Source organism: Mus caroli, chromosome 19 (assembly GCF_900094665.2).
Source record: "Mus caroli chromosome 19, CAROLI_EIJ_v1.1, whole genome shotgun sequence".
NCBI lineage: Eukaryota > Metazoa > Chordata > Mammalia > Rodentia > Muridae > Mus > Mus caroli.
Window position 1 is genome coordinate 12,921,590 of NC_034588.1, and position 22,341 is coordinate 12,943,930.

Here is a 22,341-nt window from a genome sequence, read left to right on the forward strand (position 1 = left end):
CCACTCCAGCTCCAGGTGTAGAACACCTTGACTCCATAGGGGTACACATATGTACACAGACACACACTCATACACAAAAATAAAATGCTTAAAATAAACATTTTTATTTAAAGAGCTATAGTTTTAAAGATTTTAAAAAAATCCTTCAGAGAAGCAAGCAGTTGTGTGTCATAAAGCAGAATTTTTATGTTCACCAAGAATAGCAACCCTGAGTTCAAGTTTTTGGGGATAAGTGGAAGTTCTACAAGATGGCATATTGTCTCAGATCTAGAAAATTTTAAATTTGACTTTTAAAATGCCAAGCCATTAGAATCTAAGCTTCTAACCCTTCCTTTGCTCTTTCTAACCACCGTATACAGTGTCTGGCGTGTAGCCCAAGTCTATAAATACTTATTGATCGACTCACTACAGACCAGTTACTTCATTATAAAAGAGTTTGCTCTCCAAGGATTCATTAATGCCAGTATTCTTGCATATGTGACTTCATCGTTAAACATGGACAATGCATTTTATATATTTTTGTTCTAGTTCTTGGAATGCTACCGCTAAGCAGTGTATTTCTCATGAGTTAAAATTCAAGAGTTTTTGCATAAATGACATTTAAATCCACAATCCAATTAGTGCATTAAAAGCTGACAGAGTTTTGCTAAAAATCACCATTTGTCATGTATTCTGTGCCCTAGTATTATCCCTACAGATATATAAGGCTAAAAAAGGCCACCTATTACTGTAGAGATGTATCTAGAAAATCTCTCAGGCTGTCTGTAATCATCTCCATTATGTATAATGACCATTTTGATAATAGTCTTTAGAAGAGGTAATGGCTCAGCTGAACGGTTATTACCTGTCTGTTCATGCTGGAAGCAAGATGCAGAAGCCAGAGGGGACAGTCAAATGGTCCTTGTGGTATATTCTGAGGAAATAAGAAATATTTAACAGAACGTAAGACACAGACAAGCGAGCGCCTTTTGCAGCAGAACTGGCCGCCTCAGCCACAAGTCTCTCTGAATTTCATAATTTAAAGCAAATGCTCCAATAACAGATCTGCTCTCAGCCTTCAGACCAATTTCATCCAGAGCATCACCACCTTGTCTATTAAGAGGAAGGGGAAAAGACAACTGAATGTTATCATATTCCTTCACATGTTATTGACAGGGGTATAAGCTGATAGCAACGGTGACTCCAGAGGTTGCATAATTGACTGCTAGCAACCAGCTCTCAAAAGGGAGCACTACCAGTTTTCCAGGCCATAGTGAGGGAAGGTCATGAGTTCAACAACCCAGCCATACCTATACCCCAAAACCATGCCCTACCTCTAGAATGGCTAACTTCTTCCCAGATGTACTGGCGTCCTGCTCATGAGAAAATGTGATTTGAAGCAAATCACATTTTATAAAGCTTAGAGAAGGCTCCCTTTATCCCTACTTAAGTCATCTTGATGCTGCCCCTGAAATACAGGAGGCAATGAGTCTTACTGAAGCTATAACATAATCTTTTAATATGAAGAATTATTGAAGCAGACTTTCAAAGTTAAAAATATGGCCACAAGTTCTCCACAGATACAGAGGAAGGGGGTGTGGGCACTGAGTCCATCAGCAAATATGAACAGAAAATTCTGAGTAAAGTCAGTATAAGCAGGTACAATGTGCTTGTTAGATTATAGCACCTTTTAGTGCCTTAAATGCAGCTGTGCACATCAGGAATCTTTAAATGGGATCGGGGAGGGGGTTGCAACACAGTACATGATACTACACTACTTTTTCAAAGCATTTATCAAAGGACATTTGATCTATTTATAAAACATATGTGAAGAACTTCTGTCAATGATAATATCTATATCAGTAAATGTAACATCCACTGACTACTCAGGCCAATGAGCATTTAAATTATCCTAAATTAAATTAAAACTCCAGGTCCTCAATTGCATTAACCAACTGAAAATGTCCTTTTAGCAACAGTGGCCGATGGCTACTCTCTAGGATGCTGCAGATTTAGAAATTTATATTATTGCAGAAATCGTAGGTAGCATCTTGTATTTAATTATAAACTGTAGACTTTTATCTCATCACTAACAAATGTTTTAAGGCAGAAACTCATGCTCACAATGAGTTTTCTTGCACAGAAAAGAACCTGGGAAATGTGGCAGAACCCTGATGCCTGCATCCTCCCCAAATCACACAAGTGGTAATAGATGGAGACAAGACTAAGTAACTCAGAACATCCAGGCAAACTGGGAGGGTCTGAAATTGGAGAAACACTCATGAATGGCAGGCAGCAAGGAATGGCTCAATAGTAAGAGACTTGATAATCAAAAAATGTTAAGAAGTGTTTGGGACAGAAATATTAAAATTCACATAGATCTGTTCAAACCAATAGGTGATCAAAAGCTGAATTATTCTTTGAGTGAATATTGCTTTCTTGTATCATTTAGGAAATATTCATATTGATATTTGCTGGTCCAAGGAGAGAGAATTGATTTGAATTACAGAACACTCAGCACAATGCTGGGTACAAGAAAATAAGTAAGATGGGCAGGAAAAATTCAGTGGAAAAAACATTTTTAATTATGTCAGAAGCTAAATAATATTCAAGAAACTAATACAAAGAATCATTGAAACTTGGCCTCTACCCTAGAAAAGTTCAGTTGTTAACACACAAGTTATTTGTCAATAAAATATTATATAGAGGGTCTAAAGTATGTAGATATTCAAATGAAATTTAAATCCCTTCACACAAGATGAGGAATGGTTCCCATTTAAAGTAATTCCAGTGATTATTGGAGATCAAAGAACAAAGATGTGCATGTTGCAGGAAAATGCTGAAAGAGTTGTGCAGGTAAGACTTAAGTTTCCACATCCTTGGAGCCTGTGTTAACTCTACTTGTTTTCACAGATCTAAAAGTAATGAAAACCCACGCTAGTTGCCTACTGTTGAGGAATAAAAGTGCCTGTGGCTTCTAAGATGAGACAAGAATCTGACCAAATAAAATCTGTATTCGTCCTTTCAGAAATAGACATGGAATCTACCCAATAACAGTGTCTATCAATCTCTGGCATTGGTAGATGGAATTTTGATCTACAGGCATTTTCTTTTTCCCAAGATTGACACTTTACTGCACCAAATTTAAACTTTGTAAGACTCCACATTCACCTATTCATATATATGTATATGTATATATATATAAAGTATATCACTATTAGTTAAATGACAAGAAGCATGGTTGATTTGGGTATTAACCTGCATACTTTTCCCAAAATCCTAACCAAAAAAAGGTATGTTATAAATTTCCTGTTTACAGAGGTTTGGTTTGTTTGTTTGTTTGGTTGGTTTTTTTTTGTTTTTGTTTTTGTTTTTGTTTTTGTTTTTGTTTTAGCTAAAACTTTTATGAGATATTTTCACTTGAGCCTGAATTTAGACCAAGTCAACATTTCTAGAAACCAAACCTCTCACACAAAACAAAACAGTCGATTCTTTTTCAAGATCAAATAAAAGTCAAACAGAAGATCAGTTCTTATGATGTAAAATGTGTTCATATAGAAGAAAAGACAAGCAATAAAGGAAGCAAGACACATAGCACATAGTTCAACTTTATCCTGGAATTGGACAATGTTAGACTGGAAATATTAGCATAGAAGAAAATAAATATTTAAACAGCAAGTTTTATGTGCAAACCAATATCTTTATACAGGTTCTCCAAACAAATGAACATGATGCAACAATTATGCTTTCATGAGAGATGTAATTCTATGGTTGGAACAAAGCAAAAAAAAAGTTGAATAGACATCTGAGAAGAGGTGCATGGTGACACATTCTTACGTTGGGTTGGTCATATGTCACCAAAGGTTATAAGACACATGATCTGCTGTGCAAATGAATTCAACTCAGGCTGGCAGTATTTCTCCAAATATGACAAACAGAGGAACTTGATTGAGGAACAGCCTGTTCAAGAGAGGGAGAAATGCAGGCATAAGATTTATTTTCCATTTTTTTTTTCTGATCTCCTATTGCCCATTGGTCAATGCATAATACCATGAGTCATCTTGCACACTTCTGGTTGACAGCTCACATTCTACTTCCTCTGCTGTAGGGTATCATCCAAATGAAACAGAAAGAAATCAGAAATATGGGGAAACAGGCTATTCCATCTGGCTGCTCTGGGATAATCAAAGAGAATTGCACTTGTTCAAATGAGTAATTGGCAGTCCCTGGAAGGCAGAAAGAGGAAAGAGTTCTTAGTAACCATAGCTAAGACTGAACCCATTGCTGAGGGCTAAGAACCAATAGCATCTAGAATCTTGAAAAAAAAACCATTAACATATGCATGATATTAGCCTCCATATTAGATGACTTATATAATCCCAGACGTTGGGTTTTACCATTACTGCTTTAAACATAATACATTTAAGTTTATTCAATGGATAGTTCCTTTTTTCAAAAAGATTTTATTTATTTATTTATTTATTTATTTATTTATTTATTTATTTAATGTATATGAGTACACTGACACTGTCTTCAGACACACCAGAAGATGGCATTGGATCCCATTATAGATGATTATGAACCACCATGTGGTTGCTGGGAATTGAACTCACAACCTCTGGAAGAGTAGCCAGTGCTGGTGAGCCATCTCTCCAGCTCCCAATAAGTAGTTCTTAACCTAAAGTAAGAGCATCAAAGCAGCAGATGTTATTCTTCACCGAAAGTCCATCAGAACACCTAGTATCACTTCTCTTTCTTCTTTCATTTCTGTTTGACATCAGATAGTACACTTGAGTTTATTCACACATGATCATGTTTTCAACTTTATGCATTCTGATATTTTATCAATTTATATATGTCTAAAATAGCAATATTCAGGAAAACAAATTTTTTGTTCCAAATTCACAGTATATATACATATATAAATATATATGTGTGTGTCTGTATACATATATATATACATATATATGTATATATATATATATGATTCAGTGAAAAACTTGAAACAAAAAGTATATATATGTACACACACACATATATATATGTGTGTATATATATATATAATTTGTTCAAAATTTTTCTGTGTATCCATTTTTCTACTGCTATGACATATTAGCAAAGAACTTCATAAAGAAAAGGTTTATTTAACTCACACTTCTTTGGAGGCTGAGAGTCCACTGTTGATGGCTATCTGTTTACCAATAATAAACACATGCTCAACTACATTACAACACAATAGAGGAGAAGACATAGAAAAACTACATGCGGAGGGGAGAACTCCCTTACACGCACTGTATTACGTACTTTTTAGTCGCTGTCATAAAACAGCATACCCAAGGTAACTTTTATAAGAAATATTATGTTTTGGCAGAAAAGCATAGTGGCCAATGTCAGACATGGTAATATTAACTGGACGATGAGAGTTAACATCTTTTTTTTTAAGTTAATTTATATTTATTAACATCCCAAACACTGCCCGCTCCCTGTCCCTCCCCACAGAGACTCTCTTCTGTCCTCCATCCCTTTCTCCTCTGAGAGAGTGGGACCACCCCCTGCATATGCCTACTCCCTGGCTCATCAAGTTTCTGCCAAAATAGGAGCATCCTTTTCCACTGAGGTTAGACAAGGCAGCCCAGGTGGGGAACGGATACCACAGTCAGGCTACATCTTTAGGGAGAGCCTTGCTAACAACTGGAGAATTTACATCTGAAGCCCTAAGCAAAGAGCAATCCGGAATTAAGCTAGGCTGTTTTGATCTCAAAGCCTGCCCTCATTCCCCGCAGGAAGTCTGCACTACCCAAACCTTCTCAAACAGCACCATCAACCAAGTGCTTCACTACTCAAGAAGATGGGGAACATTTCTCATTCACATCAGCAGATTTCCCTCCCAGGCTCCCAAAGTCTTCTTCCCATATCATAAAGCAAAAATGCATTTAGTTCAACTTAAAAAGTACCTGTAGTCTTTCACAATCTCAAAACTGCTTAAAATTTTAAAGCCTCTTCTGAGATTCAAGGCAATCTCTTTATTGTCACCCCTGCAAGCACAAAAAGCAAATTGCATACTTGAAGCATACAATGGCACAGGCTGCACATTATAATTCCAAAAGGGAGAACAAGGCAATAGTGTGACAAGCAAGTGACCCAGGCAAGGCTAAAGCCCCACAGGACAAACATCAAAGCCTGCAATTCACACTGTCTAGGGTTTATACAGCACCCCCACCCCACCCAACCCCTTCACCCTTAGGCTGGTAGCATTCCTTATGTTCTATTGTCTGTGATAGTCCCATAGCTCTGGCTTCGCCAACATCTTAGCATCTCCAACGCAATCAAGGATTCACATTTATAGTCTCACAAACTGGTCTTTCAGAGCTTTGGTGCTGGGACTCCCTTGCTGCCCATTGCCTAGCTTCAGCTGCTCTCTGAAACTGTGGAGGAAGAATATACGACCCTTTCTGCATGCATCCTTCATGCTTCTAACGCCAGCACCATGTAGACAACACCATCGAGCTCACCTTGAACAGGCTCTGAGCCACTTAAACAACAGTAATAGCAGCTTTTCCCTCAGTGATAGATGGGAACTGGGCTGGGTCTTTTCCTGAGGAGGATCCTTCCTTCTACTCTGATGCACAGTAGCAGGTCTCCCCTTCATGGTGTTAATCTTAACCTTATCTTTCAGAACAAGTCACAGTTTCAGCTGCAAGAATAAATTTAGAGGTATTCTTTTACTCTTTAAATTCTATGTACACTTTGTGTTTCTTTGTGTTCCACTTGCTATTTTTCATCATAGACCTGTATAAAGTCATTATTAACAGTCATACAACAGATTCAATATGATGCTGTCTTGAAATTTCCTTCACCAAAGAAATTAGTTCATTACTTTTTAACTTCATGTCAGTCAAGTTCTTAGGATCACTGCAGACCATGGGCAGACAAAACATCACAAGAATGGCCTCTAGCCCCATTTTCTCATCTTGTTATCCTCTGAAACCTCTTGATCTGGACAAGTCCTCATTGCTCCCAGAACTGCTACCTGCCAAGCTCCTATTAGGACTTAGGATAGCCCATTATACTCTGCCTACAGCTTTTAGCCACCTTTCTAGCCCAGGGTTCTGAAGTCCTCCACATTCTTCAAAAATCTAAGATTCTTTACAGCAACAGTCCACTGCTGAAGGAAGTATAACACTGGAGGAGTCTGGGTCTTTAAGAGTAAAAGTTCTCCCCTTCCACTTTGCTTTGTTGGCTTCATGCTCATGGTAAAAGATGTGAGCTCTGTTGCCATGCCTACCATGTGTTGCCATACCTGTGCTGTACCATCCTGCACTTGTATCCCTCCAATACTGTAAGCCAAAATAAACTTGTCTTTAATTGCTTTTGCAACAACAAGTAAGTTCACTCCTTTTGTAAGAGCATCAGGCAGTCCTTTCATAGACCTCTGTTAAGGCTCTACCTCTTAAAGACTCTATCATCCCCCAACAGACCCCAGGGACCAGACTCTACACATGAACCTTTGGGGAACAAACAAATTGAAGTTAACTATCAAGTCAGGAATAACACTAGACCTAGAGTAATGTCTGTAGTCCTGAGATAAGACAGGAGAATTCAAGACAGGATAATTAAGATAAGATAATTCAAGTTGAACTAGCACACATATATAATAGGTAGACTTTTCTTCAGCTCTTCCTTCTCAGGGGCAAGATATAGAGAAAGTTAAATACAACGAATTTAATTTAATCCAAACCACGCAAATGTCTATCACAAATACTACATCTTTACATTTTGGGAACTCACATGGGCTTCTTGCCCCATTTCTGGAAGTGAGAATATTGTGTTGAAATGCTTGAAGTGAAAAGAAAATACAGCACAAACAGATACAAATTCTGCTTATCAAATTATTTATGGCTTCATTTGCTTGTTTTTGATTTAGTGTATTTCAAGGACACAAGGAAGTCATCTTTTAAAAAATTCTCATTGATTCATTAATTTAAAATATTGCGATTTGGGCACCTCATGTCTTTAGTTTCATATTTCAATTTCTGATTGCTGTACCAAGGTGAGGAAATACACAGAGCTATGCGGCTGATAGCCAGATCTGTAGGAATGGTGATGAAACCGCAATGTCCCCTCACAGGAAATTCTAGTCCCTATTCCCTTCTGCCCCAAGTTTATAACCCTGCTGCAGCTGCGCATTTTCTTAGGAATGCTAGTCAAAGATATAGAAAGGCTAACTGGAAGCTGTGACTTGCAGAGGATGCAGTTTTTCCAAAGTTGCCCATCCAGGGAAGTGGGACATTTTAGTGATACAGCTGTCCGAGAATCAGTTCAGTCACATGCCTTAAAGTGATGCCAATAAACTCTCAGAAGTTTTTCGTTTTGCCTCTGCCCTTCTATCTGGGTTGGATAGGCATTTCTTTACACCTCTGGAGGAAAAAATAAGAAATCACACTACCAATAAAATGCAAATTTCTCAAGAAAGCAAAAAGTTTCACCGGTTGTCCAGGTTTTACACATTAAGAGATTATAAGGGTAAAATCCAATTGTTGGGAGCAGGCTTGGCAAGATGACTTGAGGCAGAGGAAAAAGAAGTTTCTTAATGGACATCCGGCTTTTCCCTAACAAGCATCATTTGCATCACACCTTTTCCTGGAGCCAATGTGACATCTGTCACCATCAGAAAGAACTGTGTCTGCTAAGATCTCCTGCTAATAAGAGGCCGTTTATAGGATGCACTCCTTTTTAGCATCAAATCTCATCTGCAATTGACAGCTGAGATACACCTGTCCTCTTTCAGCAATAGAGGCTGCACTGCTGTGTCTCACATCAGAAATCCTCCGTCTGACTTTCTGAAATTTCAGAGCCTTCAACAGTTCTTTTCTATCATCATAGCTGATGGCTCTATAATGGTCTGCCCAGCTCTGCCTAAGTTATAAATTTACAGACACACTGCTAACTGTGTGTGCTTGCTGACCACTCTCTGAGTTAAACACTTACTGATTCCCTAAACAAAATGCTTAAATGCTTTCTGGGTTGGTTTTCTTTTGTTTTGTTTTTGGGGTTTTTTTTCCCCTAGATTGTAGTTAAAAACAAAGAATGGTGGAAACAAACAAGAAATATGAAAATACTCCATGAATCTAAGAAATCACAAAATCTATCATAATCCTGACTGATATTTAAATCACTTTTCTTTCCATTGTCTTCCCTGTACTCCATATTTTACAAAAAAAAAAAAAAAAAAAAAAAAAAGAGTGGCACACATCTTTAATCCCAGCACTCGGGAGGCAGAGGCAGGCAGATTTCTGAGTTCGAGGCCAGCCTGGTCTACAAAGTGAATTCCAGGACAGCCAAGGCTATACAGAGAAACCCTGTCTCAAAAAACAAAACAAAACAAAACAGAGTCCTGCTTGGAAAACGCACAGTTCTACAGCTACCGAGCAAAGCACAGAGAGCATGGAGAGTGCTTATGCGCATGTGCCATGCACACACACAGTATGTGACTGTTGATATCAGCCTCTGGTCGACTCTTCACAATGCATAAAATTGTCGTCTCTAGCTGCAGCTTGCCCTCTATTAGGAAAGCAGCTTTCTATTCCATTCTGAGGATGATGCATGATTGCAACCTCTGTGTAGACAGAGGACTGGCAGGGCCTCTACCATCTAACACATGATAAATGACTTATTCCTAGGAATAGAAAGGGAGCCACCCTGTAAGTTTATTGGAGAGAATCAAACACTGTGGGGAGGCATATTAAAATAAAATCAGGAAAACCAGGACTAAGAACTTATTGAACACACCAGATTCTAAAAACGTGTAACTCCCTCGCCTGGACACTATAATATAAAGTGATGGAAACCTAACATTGAGATAGCATGACCCACACCAATCTGTCATCTGATATCTGATGTGTACATCAAGAACCAAGGACTCCCTGAAGTAGTTCAGTTCCCCATTGCTGACACAGCCTGCTTGATTGCCCACCCACTGACCTGTGCATTCATCTGGATCTGGACCTGCTCCTCATTGCTGCTCCTGGACTGCTTTTTGCTCCTGACCCCATTTGGCCTTTCATCTGGCATCTTGTGCTGCTGAGCTCTCAGACTCGACTCCAGCAGCCTCCTTAGCCACTTCAGCAGCATCTTTCCAAGCACTGATCCGCAGCCTTGTCTTCATCTATCCGGTGTCTTTCCTGAGTCCACCCTGAAACATTGTAGACTATGTGCTGCTGCCACACCCCCTGGATGGGGCTGGAGAGGCACTGCATTGTGTGTGATATGTGAGTTAATATTAGCAATTAAGATTGGAATAAGAACCTGCATTTGCCTTGGCCAAGCTAATAAGGTAGGCAGATTTTATGACACATTGCTGCCATCAAAACCACTAAAGCTTGTGAGTTTACTGTAATTCAATAAATAAAGTTTGCCGTTGTGAAAAGACATAAGCACGTTTATCTAATTTATAGGATAGTATACTCAACACATATATACACATATACACATATACACACATACATATACACAAACATACATCACACACACACACCATTAACTAAGAAGGTAATAGCTTCTATTTTTCATCACAAATTTCAGTTTCATCTTTCACTTACTAGTCTTGTCCCTGTCAGTGATCTCTGACTCATTTTTAAATCTATTTTTGGCTGAATCCTCATTTCGTGGTAATTTGGGGTTGAATATATGCCTGAGACACCGGGGTAGAAACGTTGCTGCTGCACCCCGAGGATGAGAACAGAAGCTAAACTATTTGAATACAGACAAGGTCTCTGTCTTCAGCTTGCATTTTTCTGTCCAATGAAAGGAACTTTTAAGCATTTCCAATTTTATACCTAAGAACTCCTCCTTACTCCCAGTTATCATTTCTCAATCCCCATGTCAGGCCTGCCTGAAAATGCAGGCATTTGGTGTGTATCACATTTTCCTATAATATTCGCATAATAATATTCCATTTATAAAGTGATCACGATAAATACAAGAAAATAACTTTAACAAGATATGAGATATGTAAGACCCCTTGATTGCTTACTTCTAGAATTTTTCACTTAAAATTTTTATATTATAGCTGACCAATAGTAACAGAATGTGTATAAAGTTAAACTGTGGATAAGTGGGAACTATTGTCTAATTACTACAATGAAGGAGCAAGAACATATTTCATATACACACCAAACACTAAGAAAACACTAATGAGTAATGGAATACGAGATAATTCAAAAGTTAAAAAGCAAGATATAATGTTGAAATAGTGTTTAAATAATACATTCAAATGGAATTAAAATTTTAACATCTAGGGCTATATTTGAAAGCCATAAATCTGATTTAAATATCAGTAGGAGTAATGGATTCATCTTTTCACAAAGCTTTTTGTGGTATAAATAGTGAAACCCATAGATATACCATAATCTCAACACAATGAACAAATGATTAAATTGTTAAATGTGATGTGAAGATATATATGCAAAACAGAAAAACAGAAATAAGGTAATTAACATGTAAGCAAACTAAATATTGTCATCTAACTCTCGTGTGTCTATAAGACTAGTTCAAAATGAGGGCAAGATTCATCTGGAATTTTGTCTCCATAGCTATGAAAAAGGACCCATAATAGAAAATCAAGAGTGATATTTTCCTCTTTTCTCGGGACTAACCATATAGAAAAGACAGACTTTGGCCCGTCAAAATCTTGAAAAGTTATTACATTGCTTGGTTTTCAAAACACTTCCATGAAGATGAATACAGATTTAAAAATATAAAGAGGAGAAAGGGAAATCAGACATGTATAATTATTTACAGATACTACCAATGTAATGAGAATTATTAGTAACTGACAGCCAGAATCTTTGTGGAACTTAATAGATGATTCAGGTTAGAAGTGTGTGTGTGTGTGTGTGTGTGTGTGTGTGTGTGTGTGTGTGTGTGTGTATGTATGATTAGTATATATACAGAAACTTTCTTATTGACTAAATGTGAGGGTTTTCTTTTCTTTTTTTTTTTTTAAGTATTGCAAACTAAAGTCAATTAGTATCTTGGTTACTTGTCTACTGCTGTGATAAAACCCCATGACTAAGGCAGTTTATAGAAGGAAGAGTTTAATTTAAGGTGACAGTTCCATGGGGTGAGAGTCCATTATGGAGAAGCAGAATTAGCAGGCAGTGGGAATGGCAGTGAAGAGCTCACAGCTCAAATCACAAATAGGAGGCAGAGAAAGCTAACTGGGAATGTCACATGGCTTTTGACACAGCAACTTCTTCCAGTGAGGACATGGCTCCTAAGCCTCGCTAAAAAGCAAAAGGTTTGCAGCCCCATAGGAAGAGCAACAGTGTTGACCAACCGGACCTCCCCCAGCCCCAGAGTTTCCAGGAACTGAACCACAGACCAGAGGGTACACATGGAGCGACCCATAGCTCCAGCCACATGTGTAGCAGAGGATGGCCTTGTCGGGCATCAATGGAAGGAGAGACCCTTGGCCTTGTGGGGGCCCAATGCCCCAGGAAGGTGAGAGTGGTTGGGGGGGAGTGCCCTCATAGAAGCAGGGGGAGGAAGGATGGAATGGTGGGTTTCTGGAGGAGAAACCAGGAAGGGGGAATAACATTTGAGAAGTAGATGAAGAAAATATCCAAATTTAAAAAAAATAAATAAATAACACTAGCAATGAGGACCCAAGTATCCAAGAAAGACTTAAGGAGGATATCTCATTCAAACGACCAAATTTTGCTCTATTAGCACCCACAATCTCATGGTCATATTGTAATGTAAAATCCATTTAGTCCAAATTTAAAAGTCCCTACAGTCTAAACACTGTTTAAAAATTGCAGTCTTCTGAGACTCTAAGCAATCTCTTAATTATAACTTCCTGTAAAATCAAAATGCAAATTACATACTTCAATCATACAGTGGCACAAAATATACATTATCAATTCAAAAGGGAGGAATGAGGACATAGTGAAGAAATACTGAGCCAAATCAAGACCAAAACCCATCAGGACAAACACTAAATCCTATTATTACTCCATGTTTGATGGCAAAGGGATGAGATGGCTCTGGTCTTCCAAATATGCTGCTTATACTCTCTCTCTCTCTCTCTCTCTCTCTCTCTCTCTCTCTCTCTGTGTGTGTGTGTGTGTGTGTGTGTGTGTGTGTGTGTGTGTGTGCTATTGTTCTCGTTCTTTGTGTGCAGCCTTACTTGGAAGATCAACCATGGCTCAGGCACTTCTAGAATCTTGGGGTCTACAATGTATTCACTTTCACACAACAGCCTCTCAAAACCTTTGGCCCTATTGGTTTTTTCCTGGATGGTCTGCCTCACTTACTGACCCATTACCTAATCTCAGCAGCTCTCCTTGACTGCAGAGAAAGACTTCAGTCTCTTTACCTGTTTATATTTCATGACTTTAAAGACAGAACCACATAGATGACACTGCCAAGTTTAGATACCTGCTTGGGGTGAATCTGCACTGCTGTGGGGTACATTGTGTGAAGGTGTGTCTCTGTATCTTCAATTGTTAATTCTGTACTAGCAGAGAACTGAATCCTGGAAGGTTTATGGTATTGTTACTTTTTTTGGATATTTTCATTATTTACATTTCAAATGTTATCCCCTTCCCAGTGGCCCCTCTCTCTGAAAACCCTCTATCCCATCCCTCCTCCCCCTTGCATCTATGAGGGTGTATGACAAGGACACATGCTCCACTAAGTTCATAGCAGCCTTATTTTAATAGCCAGAATCTGGAAAGAACCCAGATGTCCCTCAAGAGAGGAATAGATACAGAAAATGTGGTACATTTACACAATAGAGTACTACTCAGCTATTAAAAACAATGAATTTATGAAATTCCTGGGCAAATGGATGGAACTAGAAAATGTCATCCTGAGTGAGGTAACCCAACCACACAAGAACACACATGGTACGAACTCACTGATAAGTGGATAGTAGCCCCAAAGCTTGGAATACCAAGATACAGGAGAGAAAGAGAGAGAGAGAGAGAGAGAGAGAGAGAGAGAGAGAGAGAGAGAGAGAGAGAGAGAGAGAGAGAGAGAGAGAGAGAGAGAGACTGGGAGAAGAAAGGAGATACAGGGGATTTGCCAGAGACATGGAGGTGAACGGATGGACCAGAGTGAAGCAGAGAGATAGAGCTCGCTAAGTGTTGGGACATAAGTATTAGGATTAGTTGGGTTAAGTTTACAGTAGCTGGGAGACTGCCCTAGCTAAATGACCTAAGCCTTAAAATATTAAAAAGCCTCTGAGTCATTGTTTATATGACTGGCGGGTCCAAGACAGTCCTGTTGTACTGTACTCTCTCCCCCATCCCACCTACATTATATGTGCAGCAACTTTTGTTCATTCCTCAGACCTTTCCTTTCACAATGTGGAAGTTTAGCTAAATAAAGCATCCTTCCCTTTATTCCAAATGAAGACTTGGCCCCTCCTTAATGTTGCTAATCTCCTCAAGAGTTGCAGCCTGTCTTCCAGTGAAAGCATTAGTTGTAACATTAAGCTTAGGGGTGCCCTTTTACTCTCCCAAACACATAGTTTGCATTTCTTTCTGTACCACTTTCTCTTTTTCATTGAAGACCTTTATAATAGTGATTGCTAATAGCTATGCAACAGAGTCAATATTAGGCTGTCTTAAATCTCCTCTGCCAAAGAAATTAGTCCATTACTGTTAAATTTTGCCTCAGGCAAGCTCTTAGGACAATGACAGAAAACAGCAACACTCTTTGCCCAACACTTTGCACGTAGAAGTATAAGAATTACGACTTGAGGTCAGCCTGATCTGTTTATGGACACACTGTTCCAAACAAACAAAAGACTGCCAAATTAAATACAGATACGAGAACCTACACTAGATGGCATGTTTCTCTATAGTTATACATGGTAGGGACACATGAGGAAGGCATCATTAGGTGACTTTTTCTGCAGGTGAACCTCAGTTGGCTCATGAATGACAGCCTCCTTGGTCACTGGATCTGGCCTCAGCATGAATCACAAGCACAGCAAAGACAGATCTGTGAGACTTCTTCATCATACAGCTCATTGCTTTAAACTAATTTTTAGATGCAGTGTTTTATAAAATAACAATAAGAGATAAGGAGATCATGCATTAACATTATCAAGTATTACATACTGAATATAAGTATGTACTATTCTTCTATTGGTTGTTGGTACCATCGGTTTTGTCTTACCACCACCACCCTAAACACAAAAGATTGCAAAGAAAAACAGCTAACATAGGATTTTTAAAATCAGTTATAATCTGCCATCATCCAATATGAGATCCATCACTGATGGAAACATCAATAGACAGATTTCCTCTCACAACTGAGCTTCACACTTATAAACATAACCCTTTACTTCATAGCTTCATTTGAAGAACACCAAGCTGATGTGGATTAATAGGGCACTTCATTTTCCATACCAGCTGATTTTTCATGTCCTCAAAATGTCACATATGGCCAAGCACAAAAGCAAATCCTCATCATGAATTTTCCCCTCATCTCTACCTCCAATTCATCTGCAAGTCCTATTTGTTCCACCTCCAGAAGTCATCAAATTTTCATTTTCACTGTCACTTTCCAGTCCTGACCCTATGCATTAAAGTAGGTTACATCCCACCAGATAGAACACCCATACACACAAAGTTAATAACAAATTTAAAAATAAACAAATGAAAATTAAAATCCAAGGAGTATTTGGTGCAAGGTAAGTTCCTCTCTAACCACTAAGCAGTTCTCAGCAACTCTACAAAGGCAACCATTTGTTTGTGTCCTTTCAGAAACAGTCAATTTCAGATGTTTTCCCTTGAATGGGCCCTTCTACTGTTCTGCCAGTCTTAAGTAGTTGTGCATTTTTCTTCTGACATTATTCTGGGATTCATATTCCTTTTCTTGGATGGCCTTGGTTGAATGGAATCTCTCCTATCACTTGGATCATTCTCACTTCCCTTTTGTAAAATTCTAAGTTGTATCTATAATTTCTGAGAGCTTTGAAGCACTCTTTTTAACCTAAATCAACCCATTAATATAAGGCTCCTATAAAAAAGGAATAATGGTCCACTTATTGATGAGGCAAAAGTTGTGGATTCACTATTAGGGTATTTCCTCATTTCTGGTCAATAAAAGAAAGATTCCTCACATATTGAGCCCCTTTTCCCTACAGAGAGTTGCCATCTTGAGTTAGGGGCAAATTAGTAAAGCATGTTGGATGTCAATGAATTTTCAAACCATGATGTATAAGAACCCTGAGGACAGACCAATTGATGAGTGGGTCTCATACTTCTCCTAGAAGGCCCTTTCCAACCCTGGTGCTATGCATTAGAGCAAGTCACATCCCACCAGAACTCTACCACCAAGATTGCTATGCTGTACATGGACACTGTAGCTCCTTCGCTCCTCAGATGAACTCACTGACAATTCAGCACCTGCTGATGCACCTACTTTATACAAAATTAATCAAATACTAGAAATAAATAATGTCACCATATGGAAGTGCTTAGTACTAAGTTATCACGAAAATCTATTTACCTGAAGTATACATCTGACACTTAAATTCTACTTCTTATCAAAGTTGAATTGAAGCATGAAATTTGTTATAGAACTTCCCACATTGTGTGCCAAAGTATGTGCATGGAGTATTTGTGATACAATAGCAGGGATTCAATTTTAAGAGATCTACAGCATAACTCCTGTGCTTAAGACTCCGGAGCATGGCTGAAGAGGGGCCAGAAAAGCTTGTAAGAGACAAGGAAGAAGTTTCCCATGAGATTTCATCTCCTAGAAATAAAGGCTAGAGAAGCTATACCCATGAAGTCTCGTCACCATGACTACCTAAACAAGACCTAAGAAGTCCAACACCAACAGACATGCTGACACAGAAGGAGGAAATCTCATGGGATCCCAACCCTAGATAAAGAGCTACAGGTACCTGAAGAATGTCAAAAGTAGAAGAAATATTCTCCCTAGGGAAGAACCTACAAATTGGTAATCCAGCATCAATTAACCTTGGATTCTTATACATGCAGGCAATGTCAAACAGACAGAGCAGGCTGTATTTATGTATTTAGTACTATATATATATACACACATACACACACAACTCTACAATTTCAAAAATAGATTTCATGAACTTGAGAGAGAGCAAAAGAATGCACGGGACAGACTGGAGGAAGGAAAAGGAAGGGGAAAACCAATGTAATGATATTTTCATTTCAGAAAATAAAAATATCTTTTGAAAAACTTCTTACTCCTTCTTTGAAATTTAGGATCCCTTGCCTCCTCACACTTTTAGATCAATGTCTTCATGCTTCTAATATTTTCAATCACACATAATCTCTGGTGCATATCAGGCTATAGACTAGTAACTACTCACATTGTTCCTCCTACTTGATCAAAATTGGGTCCAGAGTAGCAGTTCCATTCTTCATTCTGCAGTGAGAATATTTTAATGAGTGAAATAAATAAAAAGCAAGCCAATGGTTTTTGGCTGAATGAGACTTCAACTATATTCTTCCCACCATTGTAGTCCCCATCAGTAATATAACTACCACAGGGGTGGTAGTTCTGAGATTAGATCTGGCTGAAAAACCTATAGTTATGTCAGTAAAAAAAAAATACCATTTCCATTTCTTCCTCATTTTATCTTCACTCAGAGCTCCATTATGATGAGGCTCAATCCTTAGACTTATGGGATACTACCTAAATATGACTGTGCCACCTTATCATATATTAAGATAGCATCTACTGCCCACCTCATCAACCTCTTAGCACCTACACAAGTGCACTTGCCTCTTCATATTTAGAATTTCTAACTTATTTCTCTACTAAGAGGCAGGTGAGTTATTAATTACTTCATTCAATTAATTCTCCATGTGTTCCTGTACATAACAGACATGCTCCCGAGCATATTTTTGGCTTTATGAGTTAAATCAACCTCCCTGATATTTGTCTGTATTTTTTGTTTGTTTCTTGTTTGTTAGTTTGTTCATTCTTTGGTCTTTTGGTTTGTTGTTTGGGGTTTTTGGATTTTTAGGGGTTTTTTTGGGGGGGGACTGAGAGGAGAGAGAGAGAGAGAGATTGAGAGAGAGAGAATAATATTGTGTAGAAGGTGGAAAGGATTTGGGAAGAGTTTGAGAGTTTGGCTGGGAGAGAAAACATGATCAAAATGTATTGCATAAAAATAAAATAAATTTTAAAAAATTATGTTATTCTTGCAGTCAAATGCTCTGCCACTGAGCTATACCCCCTAAATTATGTCATTCTTAAAAACAGAAAAAGAAACCTTCTCCCAAAACAAAAATTCTTTGAGAACATATAATGTTCATCATTTGCTTTTCCACCTGAAACCCCTGGGTTTCTTCAATTAGCTGTGATATTATAAGGACCTCGAACAAATGTTTATGGGTAGAGACATGAGGTAAGTTCCGCTCATGGAGTAACTTCTAGAAAAACAAAATAGGTAGGGACATACAAGACAGTAGGAAGTTTGAGAGAAGGATATCTGGATTGTAAAACACATTGAAGGACATCACCAAAGGCATACAGTGCAGTGGCAGTTTGCACTTTGTCTTAGGGAGACCCTGACATTGTTTAAGAAAGTACATGCATCAGGGCTGGAGAAATGTCTCAGCAGGTTGAGTGTTCCCTGCATAAGCATAAGGACCTGAGTTCAGTCCCCCAAAGCCATGGAGAGATTGAAAGAGAGAATCAACTCTACCAAGCTGTCCTCTAACTTGAAAAGGATGCCACAGCATGCTTACATTCACATGCACACACACTATTATCTATTAATTAATATTTAAAATGTAAAATTAATTAACATGATTAAGGATAGAGATTACATAGAGTTCTATGGGCTACCACACTGAATTACTTCAAAACTATAAGAATTTCTAGTGGGTTTATTTTTCTGTATTTTGGACATAATTTCTCATTTGCTCAGATTTTTGCCAATGTAAATTTCTGTATTATATTTAAATGCTCAGTTATGAAGAGACTAGTCTCTATGCACACTGTAAGACAACACCTTGAAATTACATAACCCAAGGGAGTTTGTCCTCTGATAGAAAGAGAGCCAATTAACCCAACATCATGCAGCATGCTGTTCATATCTTCTTAATTAAAAAATAGAAAAAAAATCGACTGGACTCAGGAGCGCTCTGTCCACAAGCTTCAGAGTTCTATAATTCAGGATTCAGTGGGTGTTGTGATTAGGAAACAGTCTTGCTCTTCTGTAGTTCATGACAAATTTGATTTATGAAATCAAATCAGAGGACTTTTAGAGCTCCTCCTCCTGGCTTATAGTTTACATTTTTAAAGGAGGAAATAATTTTAGGTCTCACCCCCAAGAGCTTGGCAAAGAATCGCTATGTTACTGAGAGATCCATCAAGAGTTCACTTAGCAGGAGCCACGGGATAGACTGTGCCCTTAGGGGACTCTAAAGCCAGTACGATGTAATATTACAAACTAGAGAACAACACAAATATAAAAGAAAACAACCCATTATCAGCAAAAACTCTGGGCTTTCTGGGTGTTCCCGGGATGACCCCTGAGTCCGACACAAGTGGTCCATGATCTAGAAGGAAACAAGAGGAAGGAAATGGCCGAAAACAATGAGAGTCTGTTTCCCAGCCTTTGAGGAAAACTTCCCACTCCTCTTCAAGACCAATCAATGGGTATTCGAGCATGGACCTGTTCATTGCAGCCTCAGCCCATTCTCAGCAGGGCCCAGAGAGCTGTGTCCTAACCTTGCTCCATCCATTCTGTCCTTTCTCACTGTGACACAAGCCTTTTGTGGCAAGAGAGACAGAGAAGTGATCCCAGAAATGTATCCAGAGAAGTACTTTGACATTTCCGAAGGCCAAAGCATTCCAACCCTTAACAGTTCTTTCATTTGGCCTCCATCTATCTAATGGCATACATTTGGCCTCCCTTCACTGGGCCATTCCTCCTGGTACCAGAGGCCAAGTATGTGAAGAAGACTTTGGCCCAATGCGTCCTCATATTTTCTGGACCTTTTTCATCCCCTCTCCTTGGCTTGAAATGAGTACAAATTGACAAAATGGAATCATTTCTGCTTGGCATAGACTTTGGCAACCAGAGAACACGGGGAAAGCCAGGTCCACATTTACTCTCCCCCATGTTCATCGGCATGCAAAGTTCCAAGATGGAAATTTGTTTCCCCTGCAGTTTTATGACACTTCTACTGCCTGATTATCCCACTTTATGGCAATTTGCATCGTTATGGGCCTGCGGCAAATGAAACAAATTGCCATAAAATGTTGGGAATGTCCTAAATCATGGCTCTGTCTGGCCTGCTGAATGATGCCACAGGGGTTGAATTCAGATGGCTTGGTTCAGTTTGCTGCAAATAGTCACACTGGCCTTAATGTGTAGCACTGGCTCACACACGTCAGGCTGCTTGGTGACGACTAAACGAGGCAAACTAATAGAATTTTTTTTCCAACGAACTAAGCAAGTAAAGAAAAACACATTGATTCCAAAGTTGTTTACCACCAACTAAACAGAGCCCCTATAGCTTTTCCCATGCAATCCACATTAGAGCTAAATTAACAGTCCTCATATGTATCCATTCTGCTACTAACAGGCAAAAGTGCTTACACCATTAGAGATGGAACTTGCCTCCGTCTAAATCATGATGCAGAAGGGTGTCTTCCTGCCTTAACCAGCTATCAGATGCTGTGATAGCATGCTAGACAGTGCCTTGAGGAAAAAATAATGTAGTCGGAGCTCATAAATTATTCGGGCGTTTTAACTCAGTGGTGAAGTACTCGCTTTCAAATAAAGGCCCATGATGGTTAGGCATGCAAAAATGAGAATCTGGAAGGATGACGATGTTGATAAGCCCCGGGATTCTGTTATCACATCTGTGGCTCTGCTTTTACTAACCTCTCTCATGAATCCATTTATGAAAGTAGATTCTTTGTAGTAAGAAACCCCGTTAGTTCAGTATATATAAGAGACAATGAAGCTGGAACTAAAGTAGCAGAACTGTGGGGCTACCATCTGGGTTTTGTATGCTAACCTCCAGGTCATCCACTATGCCCTTACTCCAGACGCTCCCACTGTCTACTTAGATTCTGACATACGGAGATGACACTAGGACAGCATCCTCCCCACCATTATGACATATGAAGTTTTATAGTGACACACGAAAGAAGTAGCTGCAGAATGCCCAGATACAACCCCATCTGAGGGTGACACAGCTAGAGTTCTGAGCTAATCATTATGGAGAATCCACATTTGCACTTATTCTCCAGGCAATAGAAAATATTCAAAAAAAAAAAAAAAAAAACTGTGAGCCTTTACAGAGACTGGCTTTATATTATTTTAACAACATATTTTTAATCTAACGCTTGTCTTAAAGAAAAAGCAGTTAAAATTTGTCATTGGTGGAACATTTATTGTGTGCCAAGGCTGAATTATCAATTGAATTGGTCCACCCTCCTCATTTAACCACTCACAGATGTGCAGATTCATTATTAGAGGCTGAAGCACTTGGATAGGAACTAAGATGCATAGCTAGAATGAGAACAAAGACCTGATCTTCCCATAAATTGCATGCCCTCCTCTATGCCACACAATCACACTATAAAAATCAACTTCTCTGCTAAATTAACATTATTATGGGTTCTATAATGAACCACAAATATAAAAGACACTTGAATAATTTCAACAATGTCACAAGTATGGACTCTCTTGGGTGATTCTCATGACTCATTTGTCTATCACAGTGTTTGCTTTGAACTGCATAGCCTTTCCAATTCCACTGCCATTTTCTAACAGTGTCACATTCACTGTTTGAGTCTTCTTTTCCACTGCTGTCATGTATATACTTTCAAAAGTAGCCTCGGGAAGAAGAGGGTATTTCCACTCACAGTTTTAGGTTGCAGTCCATTGTGGCAGCAGGTGCTTGAAGCAGCTGATCTGCTTTGCATCCACAGTCAGGGGAAGAGAGAAACAAATGAGAAGATCTAACGATCAGCGTATTTTCTCGGCTAATCCACAGTCTCCTGCCTAAGGAATGGTGTGCCCACAGGGGGCAGATGGTGTCAGCTTCCTTGATGAGCAATCATGATAATCCCTTATTGGCACATCCAGAGGCACATCATCCAGATGACTCTATATTCTGTCAAGATTGCAATTAAGAGTTTATTCTTTAGTTTGTTTTAGAGAATTTCATGAGTACTATTTTTATATAATTTTTCACCTAACTCTTCCCCCTTCCAAATTCTTCCACATCCCCTCTCCCTCTCAACTTTATAATGTCTCCTCCTCCTCTTTCTCCTCCTCCTTCAATTAGTATTGCCATGCACATGCTTTACATTAATCATCACATTCAC

The 22,341-nt window shown here is 38.7% G+C and overlaps 1 long non-coding RNA gene across 3 annotated transcripts in view; it reads right to left on the reverse strand.

The window, feature by feature from the left end:
• Nucleotides 1-22,121, reverse strand: part of LOC115029994 — a 30,137-nt gene extending 8,016 nt beyond the window's left edge. For 2 of the 3 annotated variants that reach the window (XR_003835586.1, XR_003835585.1), the window contains exons 1-8: nt 21,877-22,121; nt 17,351-17,406; nt 9,961-10,171; nt 6,492-6,673; nt 5,934-6,014; nt 4,030-4,205; nt 3,817-3,939; nt 845-913 (exon numbers count right to left, since the gene is read on the reverse strand). This is a non-coding gene — a long non-coding RNA (uncharacterized LOC115029994). The remainder of the gene's footprint in view (nt 1-844; nt 914-3,816; nt 3,940-4,029; nt 4,206-5,933; nt 6,015-6,491; nt 6,674-9,960; nt 10,172-17,350; nt 17,407-21,876) is intronic. The other variant, XR_003835587.1, reaches the window with a different exon arrangement.
• Nucleotides 22,122-22,341: the final 220 nt, after the last annotated feature.